The following is a 20,381-nucleotide window of genomic DNA, read 5'->3' as shown; positions in this document are numbered from 1 at the left end:
AAAATAAATAAGTAAATCTTTTTTTTTAAAGAATGGGGGACTAGCGTTATGCCATAGTGATTAACCCAACATAGATGATACTGGAATGCCATATGGGTGCCATTTATGTCTGGCTGTTCCACTCTGATTCAGCTTCCTGCTAATGGCCTGGGAAAAGCAGAAGAGGATTGTACAAGTGTTTGGCCTCTGCCACCTGATGTGGGAGTTCCAGTTGAAGCTCTTGGTTTCTGGCTTCAACCTGGCTGAGCCCTGGTCATTGCACTGGGGAGTGAACCAGTAGATGGAAGGTTCTCTCTCTCTCTCTCTCTCTCTCTCTCTTTCCCTGTATTTGTAACCCCGATTTTCAAGTAAGTAAGTCTTCTAAAAACAAATTTAAAAAGAGTAATTGTGGTCAGGGACTAGGTGGGGAAAAGAAACAATGGGGAGTAGTTGTTTAATATTGTTTTGCAAGATAAAAGCAGTTCTGGAAATGGGTGGTGATAATAGCTGTAGAACAGTATGAATATCACTGAATTACATACTTAAAAACTGGTAACATAAATTTTATATTACATGAATTTGACCACAATCATAAAAATTAGAGGAAAAAAGTACATGTTTTCCAATGCACGGAGTGTAAGATATGAGGAATGGTGAAAGCTAGATGATTATGGTCCATCTATGCCACACTAGAATTTTGTATGTGACACATATTTCTATTTCCATTTTATAATCATTACAGTGATAGAAGAATGAAAATATGGAGTATATATTGTCTAATGATAATACTGGAGCTGAGATTTCATTTATGAACCTTATATGAAAAATAGTGAAATACTGAGTTATAACGGAGATAGCGAGGTTATGTACAAACAGAAACAGAGAATATTGAGAACATTGAATCAATAGAACTTTATTGATTTGTTGAAAAAGTCTCATCTTAATTTATGTGTTCTTTATTATTAAATTATTGCCATAATTAACAACAGGGATACTGATGTAAGTCAGAAAACTAACACATATTTTAATAAAAGAACCTCAGAAATGCTAACTTCAAGTCAAAAGCTATAGGGATACATATATATTCTGAAATTGTGTCCTTACCTTTGCTCTTTATACTGAATCCAATTTTCTGTTTAGATCATTCATTTTTAATCTATTGTGATAAATTTAAACATATTTGTATATTGCTCTTAGGCCCAAAATAAAATTTAAAAATCATGTATAAATGATTTAACAATTTAGCTTCTATGAGTTACATTTCCATTTTATTTTTTATTGCTCACATCTTTTTTAGTGCTATCAGTTCTCTTCCCTTTGACATTATATCTTGGCTGAAGTTTCTTTGCCAGAATAACCTTTCCTATAAATCCAAAGTAGCAGTTAAATGGAAAGAGATTTAGAAAAAGTCAGGATTCTATAGTCTGCTCTTTTATCTGTCATCAAATCATGGCATGGCCTTGTGCAACTGATTTATCATCTCCAAGCCTTAGAAATGAGCAAATGATAACTGTACTACCTCCTTTATATGATTATTTTGAAGGTCATGCTATATAGTATGTATGAAAAAGCTTTGAAAGTAGTACTACTTATTTCACCTGTGAAGTGGTACTACCTATTCTGCATACGTGACCTATGCAGAATCATTACACTAATACATGCAGTGACTTTAAAGAATAAAATCATAATATGCTCTTCCTTAGAAACCTTAAATTCACTGTTAAGAGCACTTACAATAAAATTCAAATGCACACATTTTTAGAACTGTAAATGATGTTCCAGTTTCTTTTGTCAGATATCAAAATCACAATTTAAAAAATATTGAAAAAATATGATTGAAAGTATAAACCCACACACATGTATACTGCCCTGGCCAAACCACACATATGTGTCTATTTAATGCTATATTCCTTCGAGATATGTTCAAAGAGATGACGCAAATGTTCTCAATTATATTTAATTTTAAAGATTACATTATAATTCCATGGTGATAATATATGTACATTTATCACTTTTAAGATCTATCTATTTATTTATTTGAAAGACAGAGTTGCAGAGAGAGAAGGAGACATGGAGAGAAAGACCTTCCATCTGCTGGTTCACTCCCCAAATGGCCCCAATGGCTAGGTCTAGGCCAGGACAAAGCCAGGAACCAGGAGCTTTATCCAGGTCTCCCATGTGGGTGGCAGGAGCCCAAAGTGCTAATGCACTTTCCCAGGTGCATTATCAGGGAGCTGGATTGGAAGTAGAGAAGCCAGGACTTAAACCTGGGTTGATAAGGGATACAGGCATTACAGGCAGAAGTTTAACCTGTTGTGCTGCAGCACTCACTGTAGATGTGTATTTATCAAGTCACTTCAGTAGAGGTCTCTCCAAGCAGACCCACTCAGTCTGCTGAGAAGTGAGTTTACCTCTGAGCAAGATCCAGTCTGAGGGCGGGGGGCCTTCCTAGAGACAATCGCAGGCAGTGCCACAGACTGTGTATCTGTGTGGGTGCAGTCTGTTGAAATTTTTACTTAGTATATACTAAGTTGATCTTCTGTATATAAAGATAATTGAAAATGAATCATGATGAAGAATGGGATGGGAGAAAGAGTGGGAAATGGGATGGTTGTAGGTGGGAGGGAGGTTATGGGGGAAAAGCCACTATAATTCTAAAGTTGTACTTAGGAAATTTATATTTATTAAATAAAAGTTTTAAAAAAAGAATTAGAAGAGATCTTCACAGCATATCTCCAACTTTATGTCTACACAAGAACACCATCTTTGATATCCATATAGAATGAGTCCTTCAGCAAACAATGTACTCAGTGCTTCCAAAGCAGCCCAATGTTATTTTGTTTTTTTTTAATTTTTTAAAGTTTTTTTTTTATTTTTTCACTTATTTTTTCACAAACCTTTGTTCAAGGGCTGACTTTCAATAGATCGCAGCGAGGGAGCTGCTCTGCTACATATGAAACCCTGACCCTCAATGTTATTTTAAGTAAAACTTTATTAAGATACAATTCACATACATACAATTCATTCATTTAAAGTGATAAGTCCAATGGCTTTAGTTTGTTCACAGAGTTGTGCAACTATCAAAATTTTAAAAAAAATTTCATGGCCCTAAAAGGAGCTCAACAACATTAAGTAATCATTCCCCATTCCACCCTGCCAACCCTCCAGCCATCCTCAGATAATCACTTAATGTACTGTCTCTACTGTATTCAACATTTAAAAATTCCATTCCTCCCATCAAACTGTAACTATATGCCCATTGGCCAACACCTGCCCATTCCTTAGACACTCAAGCCACTGACAACCACATGTCTGCTTTCTACTTCTTTGTGATTAAATTTTTAGATTCTGCATATGAGTGAGAGCAGGCGGTATTTGTCTTTCTATGCCCAGCATATCTCACTTACCCTCATGGAACTCTTATCCTCCATAAAAAAAATCATGTACTCTGCATTTAGTACCCCTCCCACCTCCTAAAAATGATATTTGAAGATACTTTGCCTATAATTTAACTCTTTCCCAAACTAAAAGTTCCTGATTCTTCCCTTCATTTTTCCAGGTGCAATGCTTGGGATCGGCAAGATTTTCCTTGAGGGTGTGTCTCCAAGTGTATGTCACTAGGGTTCAGAATGAAATGCCCTGTGTTTCAAATTTGGTTCCACGAGGAACAATTATTCAAAACAACTGTTAAACCTATTGTTCTGGGTATACCTTTTCCAATAATGAATGCTGAGTTTGCAGTTGTAAAACTGTCAACCCTTGCCCAGCGCCGCGGCTCACTAGGCTAATTCTCCGCCTTGCAGCGCCGGCGCACGGGGTTCTAGTCCCGGTTGGGGCGCCGGATTCTGTCCCGGTTGCTCCTCTTGCAGGCCAGCTCTCTGCTGTGGCCAGGGAGTGCAGTGGAGGATGGCCCAAGTGCTTGGGCCCTGCACCCCATGGGAGACCAGGAGAAGCACCTGGCTCCTGCCTTCAGATCAGCGCAGTGTGCCGGTGCGCTGCAGCTGGCGGCAGCGGCCATTGGAGGGTGAACCAACGGCAAAGGAAGACCTTTCTCTCTGTCTCTCTCTCTCACTGTCTAACTCTGCCTGTCAAAAAAAAAAAAAAAAAAGTGTCAACCCTTAAGGATCACAGAGACAATCCTTTATGTGTATTTCACATGAACTGCCTTTAAAAAATATCTTCATCTTCTCTTTAATAGATAAGCTTCTTAATCTAAGCATATTTACTTTTGACTTTGTTATATTTCATTTCAACAGTCTTGCTTCATCTGTTAAACCTATGGAGACATTTAAAATCCAAGTTTTGTATGAGAAAAAAAATCACAGATTTAATAAGCACTGTTTCTTATGTCCTCTTTCAAGTCAGTGTTAAAATGCTGAACAAGAAGAGACCAAGGACAGCAGGGTTACTGTCTAATGAAATAATATATCTGAATGTGCTTTGCAAACACTATTTTGTATTCCTCTTCAGTTCTGCATCCTTCCTCTTATCTTTTACACATGACACTTCATAATCTGACTTTGTGGAGATTTCCTCCTGTACAGTATTCAGGGATTCCTGAACTCTCATTCCAGTGACCTCTTTGTCATTAAAATCATTTCTAATTGCATCATAAGGGTTTCACTTTGAGAACAGTGTTCACATTTAAAGTAATCATTTTTCTGGAAACTATCTTTTAAAATTTAATTTCTCTAAATATTTAGTATATGGTTTTTCTTCATTTGTTGGTTAAAAACCTTTAAAAAAGTGTCCTCTTTCAAATAATTTGTGTATCATTAAATATCATTAGATACTATGTGCATTCAATTATTCATCTGATGTTCCTGAACCTCAGCTTATAGGTACAAGATGTCACATTAGAGTTGGAATTTGTGATGTCTGTAGCTTCTAAACTCTTAGTACTTCTCTGTCACTATGAGTGATTAAGTCTCCCCACTCCCCAGCTAACCTCCCCCAAATGTTCTCCTTGTGCTTCCAGATATTTCCCACACTCATATTGCCTTTCAGCATATTTGCAATAGTTCCAAACTCCCATAGTCCATGTGGTCCTTATTTTTGTCTGAGATAGTTCCAAAATTTTCTTTTAACCCACTAAGATTATAATTTTCAATTTCGATTACTCAATACTTGGCCAAGACTTACAGCTTCACTTCCAACCTGCAGCCTTTAATATGCATGCTTTAGTATTCTTACATTTACCAATATAAATTATATTCTCTTTGGCCCTGGCTATGTCTCTATCTCTCACTCTCCATGAACACAGATTAATGTCTGTAGAGAGTAATATGTTTCTATGTATGTAGGCAAATAGATAGGCAAATGTCTACATCCCTATATTAAAATACTCTATAATATGCATTTATATATTTGAATACACACTCATATTGGAAATATTTATCTGTTCCTAATGTTTTTGTGTGCCTGTGGGTGTATGTGTGTATGTGTGTGTGTGCTATGTACACTTGAGTGACAATTCAACTTATTTGTATTATAAATTCATTTGTTTGGATTTCACTATTTAAAGTTTGACTTTTTTAAAAATGTAATTCATCAGATATCCTGATCAAAGCTTTAAAAATGGAATAGAAACAAAGAAATAGAAACCCCCATGACAAAACATCACAGAATAATACCCACCCTGCAGTAGGTATTGTGGCACAGTTGTTAAGCCACCATTTGCGATGGCCGCCCACATGCGAAATTGGAGTACAAGTTCCAGTCAGCACAGCTCCTTGCTTTCTAGAAAGCTTCCTGCTAATACACCTGGGATAATAATACAAATACTTGGGTTCTTGACAGCCATGTCCCCACTTGGTAAAGTTCTCGGCTCCTGGCTTTGACCAGGCCTGGCTTTGGTTATTGTAGGCATTTGGAGATTGAACCAAAGGTGGGAGATCTGTGCATGCATGCATTCTCTCCCTCTCTCTCTCCCTCTCCCTTCCTCCCCTCCTTCTCTCCCTCCCTCTTTAAATGAAACACATCAGTTGTTTTTTTTTTTTTTTTAAAGCGAAGAGTGGTATTATTTCATACTACAAACCATTTTCTCTCCATGTTAAGACTTCTTGTTTTTCATGCGATGGGAATCCATATTTTCTTTAAATTTTTGGCCAATGAATGAAAACGAATCCAACCTGAGCAGTTTGATTGCTCTTCAACCCCACTCCATCAAGACACCCAGTGGTTATTCATTTCCTAGTGAAAAACCTCACCTCTATGAGAGGCATATGGCTGGCAGTTAAGTCTCCCCTGTCCCATACTGGAGCATCTGACTTCCATAGCCAGTTACAGCTCTTGATTATGTCTTCCTGCTAATACAAGTCTTGTGAGGAAGTGGTGATGCCTCAACAAATTGAGCTCCTGTAACCCACCTGGGAGACCAGGATTGAATTCCAGGCTCCCAGCTTCACCTCAATGAAACCCCATCAATAGCAGGCAATTGTGGGTGAACCAGTAGATAAAAGCCCACTCTGTCTCTGTTTCTGTCACTCTGCCTCTCATATACATCCATACATACTTGCATATGTTTTAGTTTTTGAAAAAATCACCTAATCATTGTCCCTTACAATGATGCCATGGAAGTGATTTGGTACTCAAAACAAGCAGCAATTTAGTATTTTTCATTGACTAACTAATTTACATTTTTCTAGTTTTCTGTGAGGCACATTGTGTTCTAGATGTGGTTTGATAAAGACCAAATAATTCACGACAGCTACCCTGTTCTGATACTCCTTTTCTGGCAGACTACTGAGATTATGTTATCAAAACTACTGGTGTTTAAGGGCCATCCGAGGAACATGCTGCACCATTGTCTTGATTTTCATGCAGCTGTGGGAAATAATACAGAAATTTCTCTCATAAGCCATACCTAGTTCTTTTTTTAATATTTAGTTATTTATTTGAAAAGCAGAGTGACAGAGAGAGAGGGAGGAGTGGGGTTTCCATCTGTGGACTCACTCCCCAGACAGCTGCAATGCCTGGAGCTGATCAATCTGAAGCCAGGAGCCAGGAGCTTCTTCTGGATCTCCCATGCACATGCAGGCGCTCAAGGACTTGGGCCAACTTGTGCTGCTTTCCCAGGCCATAGCAGAGAGCTGGATTGGAAGTGGAGCTGCTGGGACTCAAACAGGCACCCATATGGGCTGCCGGCACTGCAGGCAGCGGCTTTACCTGCTATGCCACAGTGCTGGTCCCCTTACCTACTTTCTTTTGGTGGGAACATCTAGAATATCCCAATGAAAATATTCACCTAGTTCATATTTTATTAATTTTATACATAATTGTGTGTGCTTATGTTTAGCTTTTCAACTTAGGTACATGTGAATATAGTGAAAATATGAAAGAGTTCCATTATCATGATGCCTCCACAACCATTTCCCCCATGCTAGCCCACACATATTATGTTGAATTTTGAAAAAAGAATGCATTCATGCATTATTTATATAATGAATATTAATAAACAACTGGGACATGCACTTTCTCACTTACACATTAAAAATTGATCAGAATTTTGTAAATTTGTACATGAGTCAGATATTCTGAAGAAAGGACATAATACAAATCACATGTTCAATTCTAACTGGGTTTTAAAAAACTTGTATGTTTGTTTAAGAATGTAGAGCCTTATGGCTCATTATGAGATAAGTTCTTATTTCACATTCAGGTGATAAGATTATAAGAGGAAAGAGAGAGGAGGGGAAAGGAGGATGGAGGAGAGGAGGGAATTAAATGGGAGCAGTGTGGGGAAAATGAAAGCAGAAAACATGGAAGAAACACTAGCTGTGTTAGAAACACCAGGACGAGAGGGAAACACTATCTGTAGACACACATGGCTAAAGTCACCATTGCATTGACAACACTCACAGGTTCCATCTTCAAATTCTGAAGGATCATTGCCAAGGAAATAAAACTGACATGCATATCAGTGACTCTGGTATTTTTCTATATATTTCGACCAAGACACTAAGAATAACAAGAAGATTGTTTCCTCCGCATGTTCAAAGGAAAAGAGCAGGACTAACATCTTCACTGTCGGAGCAGATGATGAATGAGCAAATAAAGAGGTCAAAGTCTGACTCTGTTATTGCACCAGCGTCTGAAGATGTGTCGGAGATGTCTTTTGGAAAAAAATTGTTCCAAAGACTTTGAATTTCAAAGGAAAGTTTTAGAAGAGCAAATTTAAATGATGAAAGCTATAATGTGAAACATTTTCCTTACTATCTATAATTCTTTTCATTGTTATTTGGTCAAATGCTAGTTATGTAAATAAAGACATTTCATTAGCACTGTAGCCTTCTTATGGGCCTTAAATTATATTTCTTTTCTTTATTTTGTGTAAGAATTCTACAATCACTATTTAGTCAAAAAGACTAAAAACTTTTACGATTAAAGTCAAATTGTAGGCATCAGCACTGTGGCATAGTAGGTAAAGCCTCCACCTGCAGAGCCATCATCCCATATGGGCACCAGTTCGTGTCCCTGCTGCTTGTCTTCCAGTCCAGCTCTCTGCCATGGCCTGGGAAACAAGCAGAAAATGGTCCAAGTGCTTGGGCCTCGGCACCCACATGGGAGACCGGAGGAATCTCCTGGCCCCTGGCCTCAGATCGGCTCAGTTCCAGCAGTTGTGGCCATCTGAGGAGTGAACCAGCACATGGAAGACCTTTCTCTCTGTCTCTTCCTGTCTCTCTCTGTAACTCTGCTTCTCAAATAAATAAATAAATCTTTAAAAAGTCAAATTGTAATATGCACTTTGTTTCTCCACTAAATTGATTTTTAACTAAATATCTATTTTCATTTTAAACTTCAATTATGGCATGTAATTTGTAAAATAGTTCTTTTGAATGCAAAACAAGCACTATTTCTCCCTTACTCTGTACTCTGCTCCCACACCCACCACACACACAGGCAAAAGCTCTTTACTTTGCCTTACAGATTACTGAAAGGTAGTATCAGTTAAAGTTATTTCCTGTTAATTGATAATGGGAAATTACAGAGGCAGTAATAAAATTTTTAGGTCACCAAAATTAATGCTTTATGTAACTGCTGAACTTTTCTGTTAGAGGAAAGGGATGATTAGTTGTCCTCATTTACAATGTGGCTTTTGCATTAAGCAATGAATGCTCTAGTGGTACATTAATTTATTTGTGGTGTGATCCCGGATGTGTGTAATAATTTGTAAATACTTTCATATAGCCAAGTATATGGTAATATGCTTTTATCCAATAACACAAATGCATTTACATATTCAATCAGTACCTCAAATTTTTAAAGTAGGTTTAGCAGAACCAGTGGTAAAACAGGTATGCTTTAGTAATGCTGTTTATATTAATTTCTCTGGCTATTTATGCTTTTAAAACTCATTAATATATAATAACTTCTAACTTTATTCAATCCTTATGTCCCAAATTATTTTTCAAGTTATTTGCCTTAATAAATTTACATATATGTTATAACCTCATTCTTGGAGTAGAAAACTGATAGCATTATTTTGCCAAATAATTTTATTATATGGCTATTAAAAAGTGACTGAATGAATTATAGTGAAACTATGACTCAATTACTCATGTATTTCAAATCATCTGGCTTTTTGCATCATGTAGATCAAATAATAATTTCCAGTCCAAGGTAAGTATAATTAAAGATCAATGTAACAATCTCTCTGATATTTATTTTGTACTATTAAGGATAAGATAGGTAATGATAATGATACAGTTTGGTGGATTTATAATTTTTCAAAAGTTTTGAATATTCAAAATGGAGGACCTACTTAAGGTTATGCCATTGTTGTCTTCATATATTTAGAGAGTTTCCTTAGTTTTTACTTGTATAAACATTGAGACAGTCTTAGCAATGATGATCCAAGGGATACAAAATTGTTGTTTGACTAGAATGTGTGTTTTCACATATTTTACATCTTAAAGTAGTTTTACATTTTCTTTTTTTTTTTTCATTGTAAAAGAAAAAAAATGAGTTTTATGGCCATAGCCATGATTCCACATCCAGGTCTGTAAAACTCTGAAGTCCTGTCTTGGCTAATAGTGAGACCTTATGGATGTATACATTCAGATAATGATGGGCACTTAATGAACACCTGGTGGATGGTGACAGAATACCTAGGGTGCTGGAGAAGGGAGTGATTACCACTTTAAACAAAGATATTTTCTCATAACTTCTGAAGTTTTCCCCGTGCTTCCTGAGTTCTTTTGGTTGGTAGCATTGGCAAAGAAAATCATTCTTAGAGGGAGAGCCATATTTCTTGGGAATACATGTACATAAACAGTAACAGCTGCCAAATGTTCCAGGAGTGTGGCAAATGGCCAACTTCTTGGAACTGTGAAACTGATCACAATTTTTTATATTCAATTTCAACAATCATTGTGTATTAGTGTAGGGAATTTTTAGTTTTAGAATCAGCAATCTGAAATCTCCTACCTTGAGCATTGAAGCAATCTTGTACAACAAAAACAAAGCCGGAGGCATCACAATACCAGATTTCAGGACATACTACAGGGCAGTTGTAATCAAAACAGCATGGTACTGGTACAGAAACAGATGGATACACCAATGGAACAGAATTGAAACACCAGAAATCAATCCAAACATCTACAGCCAACTCATATTTGATCAAGGATCCAAAACCAATCCCTGGAGTAAGGACAGTCTATTCAATAAATGGTGCTGGGAAAACTGGATTTCCATGTGCAGAATCATGAAGCAAGACCCCTACCTTTCACCTTACACAAAAATTCACTCAACATGGATTAAAGACTTAAATCTACGACCTGACACCATCGAATAATTAGAGAGCATTGGAAAAACCCTGCAAGATATAGGTACCGGCAATGACTTCTTGGAAAACACCCCAGAAGCACAGGCAGTCAAAGCCAAGATTAACATTTGGGATTGCATCAAATTGAGAAGTTTCTGTACTGCAAAAGAAACAGTCAGGAAAGTGAAAAGGCAACCAACAGAATGGGAAAATATATTTGCAAACTATGCAACAGATAAAGGGTTGATCACCAGAATCTACAAAGAAATCAAGAAACTCCACAACATCAAAACAAACAACCCACTTAAGAGATGGGCCAAGGACCTCACAGACATTTTTCAAAAGAGGAAATCCAAATGGCCAACAGGCACATGAAAAAATGTTCAAGATCACTAGCAATCAGGGAAATGCAAATCAAAACCACAATGAGGTTTCACCTCACCCCGGTTAGAATGGCTCACATACAGAAATCTACCAACAATAGATGCTGGCGAGGATGTGGGGAAAAAGGGACACTAACCCACTGTTGGTGGGAATGCAAATTCGTTAAGCCACTATGGAAGTCAGTCTGGAGATTCCTCAGAAACCTGAAGATAACCCTACCATTCAACCCAGCCATCCCACTCTTTGGAATTTACCCAAAGGAAATGAAATTGGCAAACAAAAAAGCTGTCTGCACCCTAATGTTTATTGCAGCTCAATTCACAATAGCTAAGACCTGGAACCAACCCAAATGCCCATCAACAGTAGACTGGATAAAGAAATTATGGGACATGTACTCTATAGAATACTATACAGCAGTCAAAAAAAGCGAAACCCAGTCATGTTTGACAAGATGGAGGAATTTGGAAAACATCATGCTGAGTGAATTAAGCCAGTCCCAAAGGGACTGATCCATGACAACTAACTGAGCACCAAAGGGGAAACTTGTGGAAGTCAAATGGACACTATAAGAAACAGTGAATTGATCAGCTCTTGTCCTGACAGTTGATGTACATTGTAGTACTTTATCCATTTTAGTAGTTTTTTTTTGTTCTAGTACCATTGGTTGAACTCTGTAATTAACACACAATTATTCTTAGGTGTTTAAATTTAACTGAAAAGTGATCCCTGTTAGGAGTTTGAAAGACATTATGCTGAGTGAAATAAGCCAATCCCAAAGGGACAAATACCACATATTCTCCCTGATAGGTGACAACTAACTGAGCACCAAAACGGAAACCTGTTAAAGTGAAATGAACACTAGGAGAAACGGTGACTTGATCAACCTTTGCCCTGATTGTTGATGAGTAGCTTAATATGTTATCCCTCTTAGTATTTTTTTTGTTTGTTCCACTTAATACTTTTGGTTGAATACTGTAATCAATACACAATTCTTCTTAAGTGCTGAAAGTTAACTGAAAAGTGATCACTGTTAAATATAAGAGTGGGAATAAGAGAGGGAAGAGATGTGCAATTCGGGACATGCTCAAGCTGACTTACCTCAAACGGTAGAGTTAGAAACATACCAGGGGATTCCAATTCAATCCCATCAAGGTGGCATGCACCAATGCCATCTCACTAGTCCCAGTGATCAATTTCTGTTCACAATTGATCATAATGATAGGACTAAGAACCAAAGAGATCACATAAACAAGAATAGTGTCTGCAAATACTAGCTGATAGAATAAAAAAGGGAGAGAACGACCCAACATGGGAAGTGAGATACACAGCAGACCCATAGAATGGCAGATGTCCTAAACAGCACTCTGGCCTCAGAATGAGCCCTAAAGGCATGCAGATCCGGCTGAAAAGCCCATTAGAGTATTTCAGGCATGGAAAGCCAAGACACTCTGGGGGAAAAAAAAAAAAAAAAAAAACTAAATGAAAGATCTCCGCGAGTGAGATCCCAGTGGAAAGAACGGGTCATCAAAGAAGGTGGTACCTTTCTCTGAAGGGAGGAGAGAACTTCCACTTTGACCATGACCCTGTCTAAATATGATCAGAGTCAGTGAACTCAGGGGGCTTCCATAGCCTTGGCAGCTCATGACAAGAGCCTAGGGTGATTACTGATGCCATAAACAAGAGTGTCAATTTGTTAAGTCAACAACAGGAGTCACTGTGCACTTACTCCTCATGTAGGATCTCTGTTCTTAGTGTGCTGTTCATTGTGATTTAATGCTATAACTAGTACTCAAACAGTATTTTTCACTTTGTGTTTCTGTGTGGGAGCAAACTGTTGAAATCTTTACTTAATATATGCTAAATTGATCTTCTTTATATAAAGAGAATCGAAAATGAATCTTGATGTGAATGGAAGGGGAGAGGGAGTGTTAAAGGGGAGGGTTGCGGGTTGGAGGGACGTTATGGGGGGGAAGCCATTGTAATCCATAAGCTGTACTTGGAAATTTATATTCATTAAATAAAAGTTTAAAAAATAAAAAATAAATTATTGTTAAACTAAAAAAAAAAACAAAAAAAAAACACAAAAATATGTAAACTAAAAAAAATAGTACTTTATTATAGAACCCTATAGAAGTTTTCTGAAATCTTCACTTATATCAAACAATGCAAGGCATTTCATGGAGATAGAAGTCCCTGATGAGAGGTTGACTTTGCCTGTTACCAGCTGCAAGACCATGCTCAGTGTAAATTGACCTTTCTTTATCCTTGCTGTTTGTAGCCATAATATAAAAATTATATTTAACTCATTTGAGTTTTGGAATAATTAATTGATGTTTTATGACAGCTGACACTTCATGAGCTTTTGGTAAAAGTTGTTATAGCAAAAGTAAAATATTCACATTAATAAATATGTAGGTGTTCATACATAAACAGAATTTTCTATGGGGGATTGCAATTTAGATAGGAGTCATAACAGTTATTGTGCTTTTCATGCTGAAATAGACATGGAAATACTATTGATCAATACTTTTTTGCAAAGAGGCTGTTAGAATAATATTTTGAGGCATTTATATTTTTGCTACTGAAATGCAATAATATAAAACAAAATTAGAGTATTTAGATTTACCTTTTCCTTATACTACCTCTTAATTACAGAAAAGGAAACATGCTCAGAGATATAGAAACAATGAGATTTTTAACCTAAATATTTACTTGTAAAGATTGATTATAAATTTATTCACTCACAGTGGTGAAAGCTACCTGCATTTGACATAGGTCACATCACATTTTCCCATGAGGGCATTTTTTTGAGCCTATTATGCTATGCTAGATGTGCACTGATAAAAAGGATGGGTTGGTGAGAGAAGGCAGAAATGGAACATTCTTCAAGAGATCTTAAATGAACATGGTAAAACAAGGTACAATATCCTATTTTATGTTGAAAAATCTATACACATGCACTTTTACATATGCATGAAATATTTCTGAAAGGATATTCTAAAATGCAAAATGAGTTCCCTCTACAGGGCATATTTTGCTTTATAGTGAAGTTTACTTTTTGCATTTCTTGGTTTTATCATGCATATATGAAGTGAAAATTAATTTAACATAATTGTGAAAGGAAATAGATGAAAAGGCAATAATTGTTGTTTTGTGTAGTTGCCATATGATTGATTTAAATTCTTGCGTCAGTCATAGTGATTGTGTAATTCTGTAATAAACATCATATAATATAACTTTAAATTTAAAAAGGAAAAGGGCTGGTTGACAGATTCATTGAATTAACTAAAATATATAAATTATAATTGGCTATTTTACTATACCACCAATCTGTTCATTGATAGTATTTCTGATATTTTCAATATTAAATTAGAAAATATATTAACTATTTTTAAATAAATGTCTAGTTGGTACCTTAAGGCAATTTATTTTCTCTATTTGTCTTTGTGAGATCATTTCTGTATCTTTATAAATGGAAACATCAGAAACAAAGAAAGTTAACATTTTGTCTTTGTTCTATTATTTACTTATGTTTATGTTTTGTTGTTATGCTTTAGAATTATACTATTCCTCACTTTTATTTCTACAGATATACTGTCATTATCAAAGTAAAAGTGTGATGCTTCTACTCATTATGAGAATTTTTTTTCAAAATTCAATCTTTTTTGACTGCATCTTCCTTCCTCTGGCTCACTCTCCAAATGCCTGCAACAGCTGAGGCTGGGCCAGGCGATAGACAGGAATCCGGAACTGAATTGAGTTTTCCTGTAGGTGTGACAGGGACCAACTACTCTGCCTCACAGGGTGTGCATTAGCAGAAAAGTGGATTTGCAGTCAAGCTGGGGTACTCAACCCAGGCACTCCAACATGAGATGAACACACCCAAAATCCAGTCCCAACCACTTTGTCAACACCTACTCTATAGAATTCAGCCTATTTTCAGCATTAAAAGATGTTATGGGGAAAGAAGATAAAATACCATATCACATACAGACAGGTCAATTGTTATTTAGGTTGTCAAGGGACCCTCAGAATACAGTAGAAATCAGTTAACATTCAGAAATAAATTTTAACATTAAATTTCACAAATTTAACATACATGCCTGCATGTTTCCTTCCTACATGTATGTGTTTAAATGATTATATTTTCTCTTTTAGAGAAAGTAGTGGTAACACAAGATAAGACTTTTAGCTCAGTGAGGGCAGGGCTTTGCCAAGTTCATGCATTGCTGTAACTCCACTGTCAAGTGCCTGGCATGCAGTAGATGGCAGTTAAACATGTGTTGACATATGCCATATTTTAACATTAGATTACCAGTTGAATTAATTAAAATCTTAAAAAATAGAACTGTTCAGCTTGTGATTGACTGTCTTTAGTCCTTGCGATAGCAGAGTTCTGGAAGATGAAAAGCCATACGATGACATATTTATTGGAATGAGAACATATTGGGCATTCCTTTGGGAATCCTTGTTATGAAAACTCACTTAAATGCTATGTAGTAATTGTCCTGATTTATTTTTAGTTTGATCACCAGTTAACAATAACTCTTATTTCAGAGATAATACATAAGCATTTTTTGACCTCTTTCTTTTTGTGCTTGCCTCCCTTGAAGAATCCCTGTAACCATTCAGCCAGGTGCTGAGAAGATCCATAGCACCAGAGCTCCCTTCCTCTGACAGCATCCTCAGAACCAGCCTTGGAGATGCTTTCACCCTGTCCGTCTTCTGCAGCAGCTAGGCAGAGTGCTGACTCCTTCACAGCAGTGAGGAACTCTTCAGGCTCCAGAAGTAAGTGTGTTGTGTTTAGTGTCATCATTGCCGATAGGTTTAAAAACACTGATGGGAGTCTAACGAGAAATATGGAAAACTAATATACAATTTAAAATAATTATTTTTCACTGATCATTTAGTTTATTTTGAGTCATTTTGTTCTGGAATAACAAAGTTTATCACTTTTTTTTTTTGTTGGTAACTCATATCCTTATAAAATTTCTGATTATTTCTGGACTGCTTTTCACAAACACGATAATTTATATTTGCACTTTTGAGGCATAAAGAGGGTAGAGATGAAAACAGTAAAGTTTGCAAATGAATAGATAGATTTACTATGACCCAGTATTTTGTCATGGTTGCTTAACTAATGAGCTATGTATTTGGAATAAAAATCCCTGGTCTTTAGATTCTTAAAAGCTGAATGCTCTTTTCCTGATTGTGATGCCCAATGCTATATGGATGATAATGGGCTGGTGCTAGAAAAAGTACTTCTCCTGATTGATTAGTGTATTGAATGATGCATTCTGTTTGCCATTCAAGAAGAGTTTATATCTGTGTATAACTCTCTTTGCATAATGGAAAAACGAAAGCAAAGGAAAATCACACGTAGAAAAATAAATTGAAAGCAGGGTACCTAAGGAGTTTACAAAATGTATAAAATATTGTACTTATACAATTCAAAATCAAATTCCCAACTACAGATTTATCTCTGTGTTTCCCAACTTCTAGATAAATCAGGTAAGCAGATTAGTTACAAGATTATTTATGTTCATAGACTTTGAAAAAGTAAAAATGTATTGTCAGGAAAAAGTTCAGAATTTCCTATTCCATAGTTAAGTTACTACTGTTTTGTCAATTTTCTAGCTTTCTTGTTTTAAATTTGAGAGCTTCATTTTTTCCCTTCCTCCAATTCTTTGATCTAGGCATCTCTCATTGCTTTTGGAGATATATTTGCATCACAGTGTCACCACACAGAGACTTATTATGGGTGCATTTTTATAGAGAGCAGAAGTTTGATATAGCCTAGAATATCTATCAGTGATTGGATACTTAGCAATTGAAATCTTCTCATAAGGAAGAATAGGAGACACTTTAATAGACTTAGCTTTTTTTGCAATGTGGTATAATGTCAGTATGCTTGCAACCGAAATATAAATGTCATCAAAAGAACATAAAGACTGTTGTTAAGAATTTATTTCTGAATCATGATGAACGAATTATGTGAGATTTAAAGTAGGAAGTCCATATGTTGTTGCCAGTATGCTCAAAGTCATGGGGAAGGACTCCTTTAAAGACAAACAAGAATGATATATCTGGGTTAGTCTGAGGTTAATTCATTATAACTGTAGCATAAAATGATGATTCTGAATATACAGAGGATAGATTATAAATCATTATTTTTAGGAAGCATTTTCCTATGTATATTTTGAGTGAAATACTGAATAGTAAATTTATGCTGCCAAAGAATTTGTGATTAAGGCAGGGTAGTTGAAATGGCGTTGGTAGATTTAATGGTGGTTTTTCTTATTGTAGTATTTTCAGTTAGCCTTAGCCAATGAAAGTTTATTTTATATCTTCTTGTTTTTCTTATTTTCTCATTTGACATGAGCAGTGATGAATTTAAACCATGCACAACAATGTCTGAACAGGAAATCTGCCGGGCGTGCCTGCGTAGCTGTATGTAAAGATAAGTTAGGGCCAGAGTTGTGGTGTAGTAGATGAAGCTGCCGCCTTTGACACTGACATCCTATAATGGGTGCTGGTCAGTATCCTGAATGCTCCTCATCCAGCTCCCTGCTAATGGTCTGGGAAAAGCAGTGGAAGGATAGCCCAAATGTGTGGTCCCCCAACATCCGTGCTGGAGACCTGGACAAAACTCCTGGCTTCTGGCTTTGGCCTGATCCAACTATGGCCCTTGTAGCCATCTGGGGAGCGAACCAGCAGTTTTAGGATCTCTCTCTTTTTCTGTCTCTTCCTTTATCTCTGTAACACTAACTTTCAAAATAAATAAATAGCGAAAAAGGTAAGTTAATATAGCATAAACACAATGCTAGTAAGTATATAAATCTAATATATTTTCTAATGCTATTAAATGCTTATTATTTAATGTATTTTATTTATCTGAAACAAATTTCCCTATGTTTAAGACTATAAATTATCACCTCTAATTCTAAATGACAGAGGCTTAACTGGTTAACATAATAATGGGTAACATATTATCATTTGATAATGCCCAAATTCTCTTTAATAAACATTATTTTATTATTGTATCATTTGTATTAGGGAGTTGAAATTATTTGTGTATTGAATGTTATAAATATATTTTAATATTTAATGTCTTAGGTATATACTTATATACTTGAAACCATCCTACAATGATTTATTCTTGAACATGTACAGATAAAAAACCAGAATCATCAATAAGACAAAAGCAATATGGTAACTATAATGTTTATGTAGCTTTATGAGTTGAGTATCAATAAGCCCCTAAAGTAGAGCAAAGTAGAAATGTGTTTACAGTGCTCACTGTTTAAAAAAAAAGAATCAAAAATTCAAAGAAAGCAAACATTAGAATGACTCTCATAAATTTATATATTCAGTATAGAACTTGCCAGTCAATTCTAAGTTGCTATATTGAAATATCTAGGTCCCTTAAATTTATCTTATTGCAAACTAATCTCTTGGTTATCTCTACAAATAAACTATTTTTGTGTTCTTTATTTCAGTAAGTGATGTCAGAATATAGCAGAAAAAGGTCACCTCTCTCATTCCACAAATCCAGTCCATCATCCAATCTAGTCACATTTATACACACCAAAAATCATGAATTCAATAACTCTCCCCATTTTCCCCATCATTACACTACCAACATCTCTTCCCTGGACTGGTCTTGAATTTCATATTCTTATCCAGTCATGTACGTGGCCTGTCTTTTCTCCATAGGTAGCCAGAAAGAGCTGTACAAAATATGAAACTGAAATGTTGCGTTATCCCTAAAGACCAATACCCCTGCAATAAAGACTGAGTTCTTTATCATGGTTTTCAATACTCCGCAAGGTGTAACAGTTTTCTAAATGTCCCAAAGTCATCCCACTTCAAGCTTCCAGGCACAGAAACCTTTCAGTTCTTCCCTCTCATGGCCTCACATCTGGTCTTTGTACCTGTTTGTTTCTGCCTAAGGAGCAATATTTCTCTGTCTCTCACTCAGTCATTCTGCCATTCAGTTAGATGAAAATAAATAAATAAACAAGCAATGAAAAGAGAAATAGTGGTGAAGAGTTGCAAATACTCACTCCAACTAAGAAGTTGGAAGTAGAATTTTTATAGATGTAGAATTGGTCTGGCCATCAGAGATAGGTTTCAACACTGACTATTGTTAATAAGCTGATTTTATGTCTTTTTGGTTAAAAAAAAAAAGAAATCCAGAAGCTAGAGGTATAATGCAAAATATTCCCCAAAGCCCTTATGTACTGACACCAAAACTAAAAATGTCTTAGCTGGCAGTACTTGATGAGAAATGTCTTTGCTTAATCTGCCTATTGCTAGGCTTGGCTTTGTGGGTTGTCTAGCTCTTACTGTGAAGTGTCCTGGGAAGAGGTCTGAGTGAATGTTCTGCTTTGGGAGATAATGACTACTTTACATTTAGGACCAGGAGAGACTGTTGTCATGTGGAGAGTACTCTTGGCAACTGACATAAGATACATGGCAACAATCTTAATTGCAAAGCATTGGCTATGAAGCCCAATGGAAACAATCCAAACTGTACTGAGTCAACCAAAGGTTATTATCCCAGTTATTGTGATGAGCAACTTATTCCCACTGTGTGCTTTACCTCCTTTATACTGCTGTGTGCTGCCCTCTGGAGTACTTCAGTAAGTGTGAAACACAATTTTCTGTATAAACTGGGGCATCTTACACAGAAATCAAAACAGGATGTGATAGACTTCATAGCAAAACTGTTGTTTTCTATGCAAAGACTTCTCTTCAATAAAATCCGTGCTTTACCTTGGAGAGACATTGAAAGATGGAAAGAATCTGCCTATACTATGTTGTCATAAACACTAACAATATGACCAAAAAGTTAATACCACACACATAAAACACAATTAATGTTGGAAATAAATGGAAAGTTGCATGAAAAAATCAGGGACCTCATAGAAATAGCATTATTAGCTGAAAACATAACAGCATGAGAAAACCTAGAGACAATGATCTTGAAAGTGTTAAGTCATATGATACAGTTAACATGGAAAATATATTGACAAAGAAATATTTAATATCTAGAATGTGTAAGAATCCTAGTGGCACTGGAGAAATTGTAACTGAGAGAGGCTAATTATAGCACTCTGTTGGTGATGCTGACATTCGGGTGATATATGGGTCAGCTGCAAATGATAAATTTGTTCATGGCTCCTGACTATATGTATATGATGTGATAATTACTGTGATTTTTAACAGGTGGTAGTTTGATCTCTGTCTC

General features: G+C 36.1%; 1 protein-coding gene across 6 annotated transcripts in view; it reads left to right on the top strand.

The window, feature by feature from the left end:
• LRFN5 (leucine rich repeat and fibronectin type III domain containing 5) overlaps positions 1–20,381 on the top strand; it is a 279,327-nt gene that overhangs the window by 127,323 nt on the left and 131,623 nt on the right. For all 6 annotated transcript variants that reach the window (XR_007910227.3, XM_051822187.3, XM_070053334.2 and 3 more), the window contains one exon: positions 15,742–15,916. The gene's annotated coding sequence lies outside the window, so the exon portion shown is untranslated. The remainder of the gene's footprint in view (positions 1–15,741; positions 15,917–20,381) is intronic.

The sequence above is a fragment of the Oryctolagus cuniculus genome, chromosome 12, assembly GCF_051225735.1.
Source record: "Oryctolagus cuniculus isolate XC-2025 breed Fujian yellow rabbit chromosome 12, ASM5122573v1, whole genome shotgun sequence".
Taxonomy (NCBI): Eukaryota; Metazoa; Chordata; class Mammalia; order Lagomorpha; family Leporidae; genus Oryctolagus; species Oryctolagus cuniculus.
The sequence above is the reverse complement of the archived record's forward strand: the minus strand, read 5'-3'. Positions and strand labels throughout refer to the sequence as shown.